Consider the following 15,439-nt stretch of genomic DNA (forward strand, 5'->3'; position numbering starts at 1 on the left):
AATAATTGTCCCAAGGAAGACCTCGGATTTTGTTGCCACCTTATGTTCTTCAACTTGTTATCATTACACTCACATTACCATCAAAAAATATATTATGTGGAATATGAGAGGTACCAGAATTATTGTGATTTTGATTTCTTTCCATATTTATGCTGTAACACTAGAATGACGTGGGGCACCATGAATGAATTGGTTAAATTAATTATTAATATTATAGTAAACACTAGATATTGATAATTTTATAATGTATATAAAATCGGTTATAAAATCTTCTTTCAAGAAAGTGAAATTTTTGTACAATAGATTAAAACGATGTAAGATTAGGATTTTATGTTTATTATACTAAAATACACGTAGAAAAGGTTATATGACTTTACGGTGATTATAGTCATAATCAACATAAAAGTATAAGTATAAAATACTTTTATTTAAAGTGATTATGGATGTAATTAAAATAGAAGATGAAGATTTTACATTGATAATAAAATGTAATTTTTTTTATTTGATTGTTGTTTTCAAGCAATTTCCATCTTGTAAAATAAAAACTAGTCTCATATAGACGTAAAGATAGTTCATAACAATCAAAATTAATATAACACAACCATATCTCTAGCAATATAAACAAATGAATTATAATATAAAAAATTGTAATTGGGAAAAAAAATCTCCAACTTACAAAATAAGATTTCAACTTTTTTCTTTTAAATTTATCCAATAACTTCTTGTTAAATGACGTTGACATACATGATGTTAAAGAAAAACATATACTAATGCCATAAAGAATAATAATACCAATTTTTTTTTATTATACTTGGGTTCTATAACAAAACATATCCAGATGAAGTTAAAAATGAGAGGTTTAGGTTTTAATTCCTAACCAAAGTCTATACTTTAAGAATAGGTTTTGGTTGGTAAGACATTTGAGAATAAAACTATTAAAAGTAGTTAAAGAAATAGGCTTCAGTCAAACCCAATGACAACGAGATTAAGAGCAAGATTGAGAGTGAAAGCAAAAGCTAAGAGTTAGAGAAAAAGCAAGAAAGATCAAGACCAACCGCTTAAACACAAACCAACAATCAAAACGACAACAATGTTGTGAGGTCTCAAACATAAAAGACCAAGACCAACACGAACCTGTAATGTTAAAAACGAAAAGATGACAATGGCCACAAAAATGCAGCGATAACACCAAAACAAGAAGAAAATGGTTATGAGAAGAAAGATAAAAACAAGAACGACAAGAAGAGATAAACGAGAAATGAGAAGGAAAATATATGATAGTGAAGATAAAAACAAACCTCAATGAAGGCTTAAATAAAGGAAAACATGATATTGCAGCAATGAAGGAGAAGAATGCAGTGGCAATATACAATAAGACCTTTCGCGAGTTGTAAAAGTTCACAAATTTATCTTATGCAGTCATGGTATAGACTTTGATTTAACTTAAAACTGAATCTTGTACTTTGATATCTAGGTAAAGCCTTTTAAAAATGCGGTGACATTTTTTAAAATATTTGTACAACACTATAATCAAAACCTATAATTGTGTAAATATTTTCAAAAATGTCATTGCGTCATTATAGGTTTTGATTTTTTAAAGAATTGAAGCATATACTTATACGCTTATAAGGTATAGGCTTTGGTTATCCTTAAACTGTTGTCTATAGTTGTACAAATATTTTAAAAAATGTCACTATGTCATTATAAGTTTCGTTTTTCATAAAAATGGAGTATATTAAGCGACATCGACTCCTATACTTGTATTGCTTTTGATCGTTCCTTTTTTCTTTCTTCTTCTTTCTATCTCTCTTAATTCTCTTCTCTCCTTTTTTTTCAAGTTTTCTTCCTCAATATCTCATTTTTTTTTCATAATTGTGGAGTTAAGAATTACGTTGAAATAGATTAAGTCTACTTTAAAAGTTTCTTGTGGTTCAGGTTTACCTTGAGATAGATTATATAAATATGAAAGTAATGTGGTCACTGTATCTTTCACTATGTTTAAATTTGTTTTTAGTATTTGAATTTGAGATAAGATTTGTATATTTTGAATGAAATAGATTACATGTGATCACTTTGTATTAGATTACAACATTGAAGATTTTAATATATATATATATATATATATATATATATATATATATATATATATATATATATTAAAAGTTAGTTTATGAATTCGATGGGAAAAAATATGCAAAAATAAATTGTAGGACATTATCAACCACGAAAGAATTATCTATCAATTAAAATTCTTTTCTTGTAAAATTTTATAACAAAAATTTCATGAAATATGAAAAATTCTAGTAGTGTTTATGCTCAAGAAATAGAACTCAAAACTAACCTTGTTTTTAATCCTACTTTTTTGCTTACTTAATGGAAGGATTTCTCACTCAAATGAAAATAACATTATAGTTGAAATCTTTTTTCTATTAGATGTAACATCTCATTTAATAGTATAAAATTATTAAATAAAACATTATAGAATTGATAACCACAAAATAAATAGTTAGAAAACATATAGAATATTAATACAGTTATTCATCATCATAGCTATAGTAATATAATATGTACACGTCCACTGAAAACTACATAAGTTTATTAGAAAGAAAAGACTTCTATATAAAACAACTAAGGAAGACTATAAGTTACTCCGTCGTTTCTTATGTATCCATCAAAGACATACCCTCATCTATCTCAACATCTACTCATACCGTAAAGTGATCATAAAAAAAAAACACAAGAAACACAACAAAGTAAAGAGTAAGCTAATGTATAAAAGATTTGATCTAAAATAATCACAATATACCACTCTATCAACTAAACATGTATAAATTATCAGAAATCACTTATTCACATAAATAATTGACACTAGACTCAATTATCCGTATACAGGCCTTTGACATATATAGGGCTATAATGTAGGTATGTACTTATAATGGTATCTATTCTCTCTAGAGTAATAAAAAAGAGGGTTATCACCCTATCACCCTATAAATACCTCCTCTCTAACCTCCCGTATGTTAAGACATACACTAACAAAATCACAACCAATCCTCCTTGGATTGGTTCCAACCATTCAGAAATGAACATCACAAACTAACCATCATATTAACATTCACAAAATCCAACATATAAAAGTAACATAAACAAGAAAAGCACATGTGAAAAGTAGTATTAGACTCTGTTAATCTCACTCAGCAAGAATATTTATTCGCTTAGTGAGTAGTACTTAAAAGTACTATCGCCTAATGACCAGATGACTCGTCCAACAAGTTCATCACTAGATCTCACAGGCTTAAGATGTCTCAAAAATTTCCCAACGAGACTTGTCTCGTATAGCCACCATCAAGTCAGTGAGCTCTCTGACTTTAGTCACACCCAACAAGATTTTTCTCGCCCAACGATCATCAAGTCAATAGATTTTTGAATTTAAGATCGCCCAAAAAATATATCCTCGCCTAAAAACGGTCAAGTCATTGAGTCCTCTGATTTTGGTCTCGGTCTCACTTACTGAGTGTACTCTTTTCCAACAACAACCAAGTTAGTAGCTCTCTGACTTTGACATCGCCCAATGAGTCTTCATAATTTTGCAGAACACGATTATGTATATTTATGCCACATAAACCTCTGTAATTCAATCTAACACTAACCACAAATTCCAAAATAACTAACCATCAAATTATAAACAATTTAATTCAATCATACAACATATCAAAATTTCAATCATGTAATCATTAAAGACGATTCAAAACCCCTAACTCAACTCAATAGGTCATGTTTCATCAAACAACTCAATTACACAAACCAACTAGTATACAAGATACAATAAACAATTACAAGTTGTCTATCAATTAAAGTCAATGTAGTTATTTTTCCTTACTTGATAGGTAGATCGAATGCTCGAGAAAACCTAAAAACAACTTCAAACGCACAAGAAACCCCATATGCTCCTATAAATAACACAAACACGATCAATGCACACCATTGATTAGTAAAGACTAATAGAGAAGATTCAAACACCACATGCGAGCCAAAAAGTGTCACATGACAAGAAAGGATGAATAGACCAAGAAAATGGATAAAAAATCAACTTACTCTATTGAAAAAATTGTTTGGACAAAAATGGAGAACTCACTACGAGGATCATCTTAGCGGTCTCTAATATTCAAATAGATGCACAAATTGTGAGAAAACCTCACTAGTGCAGAATTAGGCTTTAACGTCACCCCATAGACGTCAGACAACAAAATAACCAACGTAAATTATTGACCGGTGACATTTTCGTAAATAAGTGGGCATAGAGACGTCTGTTAGGAAGGGCCCCAACGTCTATAATATTATAGATGTCGGGGCCTGTAAGACCCTTGTAAACTCAAAATTTTACCAAGTTGTAAAAATTTCAAGTTGTAGTGTAAAATTGAATGCTGTCAAAATTTGACATAGTTTACTATTTTATGTATAACTTTTTATAAAATTAATATTTTGGGTTGATTATTTTTCCATTGGAAAGTAGACTCAAAGAGCTTCGATTCGAGTACTCATACGCCTAATTCCGACTTCGGGAAGGGGTTCAACCGAACTGTCAAAGTTGTGACAGATGTGCTGTCTGGGTGGATGGCGCCCAACGCCCTTTCCTGTGGGGCGCCCGGGCGCGAACGTATCAGTTTTTTTCAGATCTAAAACGTGGGACTTACGTGGAAAGTTGGGGAATATGCTCCATACCCATAATGTTGGTCCCTTGGGTCCGAGAGGAGCGTGGGCAGATCTCTTTTGCATTGTTTAAGTGGTTCTTTGTGGATCAAGGGGGGGCCATGATGTCTCTTGGGCAGATCTACAAGTGTGGGAAGGGAGGAAATGGGTTCTGCACTGGTGTGAGTGAAGTCCTTGCTGCAGAATCCGTGAGAGAGTTTTCTAGAGGTCTTTGGAGCAAGGTGCTGCCCAGATTCGTAGTGAAGGATTCAAGGTGTTCCAAGGAGATCTTCAAGAGGTAAGGGGAGCTAACTTTAATTTGGAAAAATGCACATGTATTGTTTGATGAAAGTTCTGTGAAATGTTTGTTGTGAGATCTTAGATTAGAAATGTCCTATTCTTAGATGATGGTTGTTGAATATGTTTTGATGGTAAAAAGATTGATCAATGGGTATTTGCTATAACTTTGATATATGAAATTTGTATGAATTGGATGAAATGTGTTAAGCATATGGAGATGATGTTAGATTGATCCTTGATCTTTGGTTTTCTGTTTGAATCTATGGATTTGTTATTATCAATATGATAAGGTGAGATAATCAAATGATGGATTGAGAATTCTGAATATGAAAGAGGCGTGAAGGTAAAGTTGTAAGGAAAGTTAGATTTAATCTATGAATTCTGCATAAGTTGTATGATGAAATAATTGTGCAAGGTGATGAATATATGTGAATTGGATGATGGAAATTCGTTCAAGCATGTTGGTATATGCGTAAATGAAGTTTTTGATGGATTTGGGTGTGAATTGGGGTGGTAAACAAGGAGGTTTTAACTCACTTTTCATGGAATACGAAAATTTTGTGTGTTTTGCTTAGTTAATGAATTTTTGGTTGGATGAATTGATGGAAGTATGAGATGACTATTAGATGACAATGAAAATGTTGGATCTGTGATGAACATAAGTTTATTGATTTTTGAGGATTGATTATCATGAATATGAGAAGAGTCATGGTTGAGAGTGAAAGGAAATCAAGTGTCTTTATGGTCAATTTGGGCTATTTTAGAGGAAGTGAGGTAGGGATTTTGAGTAAATAAGGGCTGCAGTGTTCCTGGACTGTTTGGGCAGTCTAGACAAGTCCATTGTGACTTGTTAGAAACATAAAAGTAGTTGAAAATATGTTCCAAGTAGTAGAATCAAATTTGGGTCCCTAGGTTGTTGAAGTTAGTGTTTTGGAGCTGAAAGTGAACTTTAATCACTTAAGAATGGTAGTAAAGATGCTTAGAATCATTTGGATAAGTTTAATTAAGTCTAAAATGAGAATTAAGAGTCTAAGAAGTTGAGAAAAGTGGTTAGAAATGGTCAAGGGAGGTTCTGCTACCATTCTGCAGAATTCTGCAGAATGCGAAAACTTACCGTTCGTCCTCGTTGGATTTGGACGATCGGTCATGCCATGTGCTGAGTGGCGTCCGGTCAAATGTTGGCTTGGTTAACGTTCGTTCTTCGTAGTAACGTTCGGTCATAATCGTGCCTTGGCTTAGGCATTTAGCGTTCGTCCTTGTCTGGAGAGCGTTCGGTTTTAGGGGATGATATTAATAGCGCTCGGTCATTGGTTTAAAATAACGATCGCTTAAGTTATGGTTTAGTAACGATCGCTCAGGTGTTGGTTAGTAGCGTTCGTTCATTCGTTGGTTAGTAGTGTTCGTTCATTCGCTGGTTAGTAGTGTTCGGTCAGTTGATGGTTAAGTGAGCGTTCGGTCTTCATAGCGTTTGATCGTTGAGCGCTCGTTCAAACAGTGTTGATTCAATATGGTGTTCGGTTTTGAGCGTTCAGCAGAGTCTTTGATCTCACAGTGTTCGTCCATGAAGAGCTAGTATGCGTTCGTCCCAATAGTGCTCGACTAAGGGTGTCAACGCTCGTCCCAATAGTACTCGACTAAGAGTAACAGCGTTCGTCCAAACAGTGTCCGTCCAATGGTTTATGACGTTCGTCCAAATAGTTAACTCGCACCTGCACTTTGCAGGATTTGTTTTTGATAGTTTTGGGGGTTCTGGATGTCCGTTTTGGACGTTCTCTAGGTCGTTTTGGGGGTTCTTGACCCTTCCAGAACTGTTGGTGATGGTTTCAAAGCTGTTTGAGTTACCTAAAAATGAGTATTAAAAGGATATAAAGAAAATGTGTTATGTGTACACTGTTTTGAGTTGTTTGATATATCTATTTAATATGGGAATGTTGGGTGATCTGTTTGAGATTGCAAATTAATATGAGAATGATGTTTGGATGGTTAAGTACTGTTGAAATCATGGTTGTATATGATTTGATTATAAGTTTCATGTTAAATGAAGAACTTGAATTGTTTAAAATTTGGTATTGTGATGATTATGTGATGATGATATGATATGTGCATTATGGTATGGTTGGATTGGTATTGTGAGGATTATCGGATATGTGTATTTTTGGCTGGTTGGTGTCATTAAATGAGTGGTGGATAGTAAGCGTTGTGGTTACTGGCCCGGGGAAGCTCTATAGAGTGATGGGAAGTAACCCTATACACGGGTGACGTGTGTAACCGCCCGGGGAATCTCTTACATTTATGTAAGAGTGATGGGGGTGACGTGGGGTACTAGTCCGGTGAAGCTCATTACAAATTTGATTGGCGTTGTGCTTGCGGGCCCGGGGAATCTCTTTAGGTGAGTGATGAGGGGTATACTTGCACTTGTCCGGGGAAGCTCTTGATTAGAGTGATGGAGGGTGACTGGTGTACTTGCTCGGGGAATCTCCCTATAGAGTGATGGGAAGCAGCACTACATATTAGGGTAATGTGTAACGGCCCGGGGAAGCTCTGAAAAGAGTGATGGGAGTGACGCTAGTACATATTGGTGTATGTATTTTGATTGATCTGTAATATTGGTATATGCATAAGGTTGAAGTATAATTCGTACTTGTGTATATAGTTTAATCTGGTTAAGGTGTGGATGATAGTATGTTATTATGAGTATATTTATGATGTATATGAATTGTATTTTTGTTAGCTCACCCTTGCTTGTTTGTGCATGTGAATGCGATGATCGTATAATGTGTGATGTTATACGGGAGCAGATGTTATTGCAGATGTGATGGCTGATGTTTCTGAACATGCATAAAGGATGAAAGAGAGATGGGATAGATGACCAGGAATGTATTTGTTTATATTCGATCCTGACTATTTAAACGTTTTATTTTCGAAATAATCGGTTTGTAATAAATATCGTACTATTTTTCCGTTGAGGTTGAATATTAAAATTTGAATTTTTACTTATGTGTTTTACGGAAAAAAAAATTAGTCGACGTAACACCAAATTTCGGGGTGTTACAGGGCCCCTCCTAACAGACGTCTTGATGCGTGACAAGTAGGTGAAAAGTCATTTTTTTCCGCCTTCGAGACGTCCGATCCCTCTACCCCGACGTCTATATTCGATTATAGACGTCGGTGCCCCTCCTAATAGACGTGTATATGTCTGACAGGTAGATGGAAAGTTATTTTTTTCAGCCGCGCAGACCTCCGATCACTCCAACCGACGTCTAAATGGCCTATGAAAGTTATTTTAGACGTCATATTAGTGAGGGCCTCGACGTCTAGTTTAGAATAGACGTCGGTTCACCTAGGGAGCCGACGTCTAGTTTGTGTTTAAATAATACATCAAACCCGCTGTTACAAGCACTTCATCGTCTTCCTTCTCGCCTTTTCTCTCCACGGCATTGCTTTTCCTGGTGCGTTTTTGTCTCTTTTGAACTATTTAAACATACTTTTATTCCGATTATATTAGTCTTTGGTTGATTATCTTTCATTTGAACCAATTAAAATGAGTTTTTGTTGTGTTTTGATGTAGTTTTTCTAGTGTCTTTGGGTAGCGTTGTACCGCATTCTCCATTTTCTAGTTTCCTCGTAAGAAAAGCTTGCGTCTTTTGGATGTCTTATAGCGTTTCAACCCAAAACCGAACTTTGGTCCTTGCCTAGTTCTATTATCACTGTTCGTTTTCATTGTCGGTTTTAATGGAACTAGGCAAGGACTCAAATTCGGTTTTCGATTGAAGTTCCATAAGAGATCCAAAAGACGCAACCTTTTCTATGACGAAACTAGCAAAGGGAAGAAGGTGCTACACTACTCTACCCAAAGACACAAGCTGCAATAGACGTCAGTTAATGTAATGTCTGACGTCCAAGGAAGAGAGTTTTATAGGAAAGTATTTGTAGAGAGATGATGTGTTTTTAAATAATGAAACTTGTTTATAAAATTTCCATTTATACTTTAAATTTTTAATATTAAAATAATCAAGTCTCACCATTCTAAACATACTATCAATTATAAAACATGATTTTCTAGACCCTACACCATATTTTCACTCAAGAGAGGAATTTTTCACTTAAGGGCTTGAACTTTCACTCCAATTAAATTTATTTTTCTCTTATTGTCTCTTAAATGGATTGTATGTGAGTGTTTATTATAAATGTTAAGTAAATGTTAGATTGTATATTTATTTGATTTATGATTTTGTTTACATTATGTATGTTATATGAAAATGATTGTTGAGACTATTGATCGTAATTGCATTGCCACATATTTGGGATGATAAGTGAACTATTGTTTTATTTGATTAAGTATTGACATCTTTAAAAAGGATAACCATCACTAGTACAGTTAAAGGAAATGGCACCGATTATTTTTGTTGATATGCACCGGTTCCTGAACTGAGGCATATTCAAACGAGGTAAAAAGTGGTAGACTTTATGCCTCGGTTTTGGAACGAGACAAAAAATGGTACGATTCGGCCTCGGTTATCAGAACCGAGATTGTTCTTCTCCTTCTACTGCCTCGGTTGGAGGCTGAACCGAGGCAGTAGGGTCTTTTTTTTATTTTTATTTTTGTTATGATTTTCGTTATGAACCGGTTGCAGATCTGAGCACATTAGCCTGCTTTGAAAATGATGGCAAATTAACACAGGAATTTAATTTTGGTGCCTCGGGCAAATTAACACAGGAAAATTAACACATTTACCTTTTGCAGATCTCCACAAACGTACAAAGGAAGCAACTAAAACAAAATCTCAGATTCGAAAAACCTTAATCTGACCCTAATCTGACCCCAATCTGACCCTAATCTCAGATTCGCACCACCACCATCAACATCAGAAAAACCCTAATCTGACCACCACCACCACCACTATCACCGCCGCCACCATTGACGCACCACCACCGCTTGCTCTTCCCTCCAGAGGCGACGCACTCGCAGGAGATTTTGGAGACCGAGAGAGCGACGGAGCGAGCCAGCGAGACCGAGGGGAGGGAGGCGAGAGTGACGGAGCAAGAGAGCGAGACCGAGAGAGCGACGGAGCGAGAGAGCGAGGGGAGGCGAGAGCGAGGGGAGGCGAGAGCGAGGGAGGCGAGACCGAGGAAGGCGAGACCGAGGGGAGGGAGGCGAGACCGAGGGAGGCGAGAGTGAGGGGAGGGAGGCGAGACCGAGGGAGGCGAGAGTGAGGGATGCGGCTAGGTTTTCGTTGAATTTGGGGAAAATATTTGGGGAAATAAGAGGCTTATATGCCTCGGTCCTTCTTGGGCCTGAGGTAGTAGAGGCTTATACGCCTCGGTCCTTTCTACCAACCGATGCAGTATACCCCTTTCACCTCGGGTTTTTCTTAACTGCGTCGGAAACCGTGTCAGAAACCACTAATTAGGCACCGATTGCTTTCACAACCGAAGTGGTAGCCCTTTTTGACACCGGTCTAGTCTGAACCGAGGCCTATAAGGTCTCGTTAATTACAAAACTTCCACCGTGTCTGAATAGACAGCAGTTTGGTGTAAACCGAGGACTATTGTGCGAGTTTAAAAGCACATTTTGTACTAGTGCATGTTTCAATAATGACTTAAGTAAAATAGTCTAAGATATTAAGTGATGAAAAGTTGAGAAGAGAGTTCTTACCTACGATGACATATGTAAATGGACATATGTAAATGTGCATATTTAAATGTGCATATTTGAGTTGTAATGAGCTTATTTTGGCCTATTACTCTTATATTTTCTTGTAAATCTAAATATTGGTTTAGACTAGCCGATAAGTTTATGGTGGAACATATTTAATACTTGAGAAGATTTAATACTCGAGAAGGTGATAGTTGATATTTTGTTTATTGAATTTCATATGTCCATGTGTGTTGTCTTTATAAATATTTTATATTGGTGTTTTTATCTAATTGAACTGTTTTTTATTTTTCAATGATAATGTTCCTTTTTTATATATGTTTTCTTAAGTTAAAAATTTTATTTCAATAGCTTAGCATATGTTTGTTTTATGTCGTGATATGCGATAATTGTACCATATACATAAATAGATAGGTACATGTGTATAGAAGTATGAGTTGGAGTTTGTTTATAATTTGTTTAATTAAACATTTATATTTATTCACATATTTTTTATATATGTTTAACTCATTTTGAAAGGTTATAAAGTTTTGTGATAGTGTTATAGTATTAGTATTTAGAACGTAATTTTATTCAAATTTATACTTTAAAATTTAAATTTATACTTATTTTAAATAATATGTATAGAATGGAGAATATTTTAAAAATGTATTCAAGAGTATTCCCTAATACTAAATTAGTAGATGGATTTTAAATTAGTATTCAATAGCTTATGAAATGAATAACATGACGAATTATTTTACTGGGGAATGGTAATTATTATTTGTGATTACTTTATATTACTCTTACTCCACCCACAAATTTGTGAAAGTTTACGAGATTTTGAGAAATTTAATGCATATTTTTTTATTATCAAAGTATGACTCTCTCAATTTTGTAAGTTGATTTTTCAATGCTATCTTAGGGTGAATTTTCTTAATGAGCAATTAGAGAGTAAAATAGGATATATCTCTCTATTACAAAAATGATAACTAGTAACTAAACCTTAGTGATAAAAACATGTAATTATTAGTAACTAAATAAATAATTGATTTTTTTTTTCCAAAACATGTTATTGATGTACTGAACAAAAGTTTAGTTAGATAGAGTTAATCAGGAAATCGGTAATTATATTATTTGATTAATTCAATTAATATAATATAAAAGTTTCTCTCACTTTTATTTATATTTTATCAATGTTTTATGCACAATAATTAGCATTCAATATCGTAAGTACACATTTCTTTTGTTATTGTAGTCACTCTCAGTAATTGTTGTTTGTTGTCATTGGACAAGAAGAAGGTTATTGAGTAGCAAGAATTGGGGTAATGCTCATGGAACATGAGGTAATGCATATAAATTTCTATTAACAAAAGTCAAAGTCATATATATAAAACATCATTTTATTTTTCCTAGAAACTATTTCTTGGTATTGACTTTTAATTTTTAATTTATTTTTCTTCATCCTCTCTTTATTATATCAACATTTTTTGTCTATTGCTTCGAGTTTTGTAGTTCATGAAAGAGTGATGAAGACCAAAAGCATTTGTGGAAGTGGTTCAACTTCCAAATCTACAAAAAGTATACTAGATTTGATTAGGAATATAGCAATATCATGTACTAATTAGTTAACCATTTTCAATTTAAATATATAGATTGTGTGTTTTAATTTTATTTTTTCTTCACAACGTTTACTGCTTTTATTTATCTGTCTATTCTGTCTTCCTCAACCTTGTTATCACATTGTGTTCTTTATTTAATGATGGAATAACTGCATGCAAATAATGTTGTTATAGATTTTAAATTACATATATTTATTTTTATATTTATTATTTATTTTTATATTTATTATTTATTTACAAGATAAACCTGTGTATAAATATTTTAGTGACATAATTAAATATAATGATATTTAATTAATAAAAATAATTAATTGTATTTAATAACTTAGTAAATATTTCATTTAGATAATTGGTTATATTTTTAACTGGGTAGATGATATTAAAAAAAAAACTAAAATATGTTACTAACAACAAAATCGAATAAATTGGTCACTCATTTTTGTTATTAATAATCAATCCTTGAAGGGGCTACTAAAATTGTCATTATACTAACCAACTGGTCACAAGAAATTGATAACTAAACTAATTAGTGAATGATTTCAGCCATTTAGATCCATATTTTTTTTATATATTTTTTAATTCAGTTTTGTTTTTTTAACTTTTGAATTTTGGAAAAGGTTTGTTAAACTTAATACACCCCGTTTCTAAGTCTTTGTGGCCATTTTGTTAATATTTTGAAATTATATAAACAGATGAACCGTCTTTTGTGCATGCATGCAAAAGGAAAAAGATGAGTAGATCCGTTAACACTTTATGTTAAACAATGAATCGTCGTATTTATATAATATTAATAATATTATCGGTATTTATAAGAACAAAGGTTAACCAAATTTTTATAATCGGTGTTTATAGTGAGGGACAAAACTATATTATTGTGACTTTAATTCCAAGAAGACTTATTTATGAATAAAGAAATATTCTCTTTATTCCTTTTAACTTTCTATTCTTTATTGATTTTTTATTTTTGTTTTTTAAATTTAAATATAACATTTATTTTTAATTAATATAGAAAACAATTTAAAAAAATATCATGATAGCATAGAAAGAAAATATCTATGTACATTGAAATAGAACAAACTGGAAGATATAGAGTAGCTAAGTCACTTAAAATTATATGAAAAAAAATATTTTTCTTGATTTGGATAAAAAGCTTAAAAATCATCATAAACGAATAAATAATTAAAGTAAAAAAAAACGAAAGATACAAGGTTTGAATTCGAATGAAGTATTTATTTTTATCAAAAAAATGAAACAAGATTGTACAACTTGGACTGATTATTGACGTTGTACATGATTACCATTTAGTATTTTAAATTCTTTATAAGAAAAAACATTTCATGTTAAATAAATTGAAATTGAAATTGTTTAGAAAATCATTTAATTATATTTTATTTACTTTCAATTCTTTTCCTAGTCAGATAAATGAATATAAACATCCAATCGATATTAACTAATATAGTAAGGATATAATTATTACTATTTTGGTTAGTTTTTTCCTTAATTATTTTATTTTATTCCTATTACCATATCAGACTTCTAATTACTTAGGTTTTCAATTTTAGTATAAATTCAGTAATTTCTATTATTATAAAATATTCAGAAAACTAAGTATAATTAATCGCATAATTAGAAAAACAAAATTGTTATCTTAATTATGTTATGTTAAATGTTAGTATTATCCTCTTTAATTTTCAATATATTTTATTTAAGTTTAACTTAATATAATTTTTCAAATGAAATGAAAAAGAGTAAGTGTAATTTTATTAATAGAAGGGAAGTCAATATATTTATCAAAAATATATATGAGTGATTATTTGAAAATCAGAGAAAACACAAATATAATTCTATAAAATAAAAAAAATAACTATTTATTTTAAAATTGGACGGGGTATAGCATCTGTTAACACAATTTCTCATAATAATTTATAAAATATATATATATATATATATATATAAAAGATCCTTTTTCCATCAAATCAAATTTATTACTCATTTACATTTTACATCTTTCATTATTGAATAATTCTTTATTTGTTATCATTGCATTGATTGTCCCAATAATTTCGAAATTCATGTATGCTATAGTTCCCGTTTCAAATAAAAGACAAGATGACGTGTTCCAAAGTGGCCACTACTGGTTCTAGTAACCTTTTTTTCTTCAAACACTAATCAGTGTTATTATGATATTGATCAAAGATTTAAATAATGAAGTTTTCACTGGGATATGTACAAATGTGTTTTTTTTTTATTTTTTTAAATTCTTCTAATAAACAAAATTCTTTTAATTTTTAGAACAATGACTTTAGTGTTTTATTTTTTTTTATTGGAGAGATATATGCATTGTACTAACTTTGTTGTAAAGAGTTGAAGAAAAAACACAAAAACCAATTGAAGTTAATTGGTTCCTGAAAATGATATAACTTTGTTGGGTGGTTAAGCTGTCTAATAATGTCTTGATTTCAAACCCATCTTTGAAGCCATGTGACCAATTTGAGACCATTTTTAAAGGTCGTTTTCAAAGACAAAACCCTAAGTCAATGGTTGTTAATTAATATTAAATCATTTGATGATTTAAGGGAACAAAATTTCAAGTTTCACGTGGGTTTGGTTAAATACACTACAACTCATTCATCACTTTCCACTGTTATTTGAACCTTTCATTGAAATTTAGGGGCCATGCAACTGTTTAATTGGGAGGACATGTACCATTAATTCCTGTGCCCAACAAGACTCATGTGTCTATTATAAAATAAGACATCTTAATTTTAAATGTTTTTTACTTGATATGACTCCTTTTATTTCATTTCATGGAGTTATTTAGTACAATAACTATTTATCTTATCATTTAATTATAAATTATTATGTATGGGAAGTTTGCTGATTTTTATTTAAGGTTTTTAATTGATTGATATTGTAATTATTTTTATATATTGGAAACGCAATTCTTTCTTTTTTTCTGATTTAAGTACGCTTTGATGAAGTCATACCTACGTAGGTGTATATGTAGTTAGTTAAAATTCACATCGATACCAAATTTTGATGTTGGTATGAGAAAAAGAACTTGTTGACATGGGTGACAATTGAAATAAAAAAGAAAGAAAGAGAAATGTTAACTTCTTGTTTCTTAATATATTTATATATAACATGTTTGCGTTAATAGATTAAAACAATTGTTTTTAGTAAAAATTACCAA

This window comes from Vigna umbellata, chromosome 4, assembly GCF_029865625.1.
Source record: "Vigna umbellata cultivar VRB3 chromosome 4, Vumbellata_1.0, whole genome shotgun sequence".
Lineage (NCBI taxonomy): Eukaryota > Viridiplantae > Streptophyta > Magnoliopsida > Fabales > Fabaceae > Vigna > Vigna umbellata.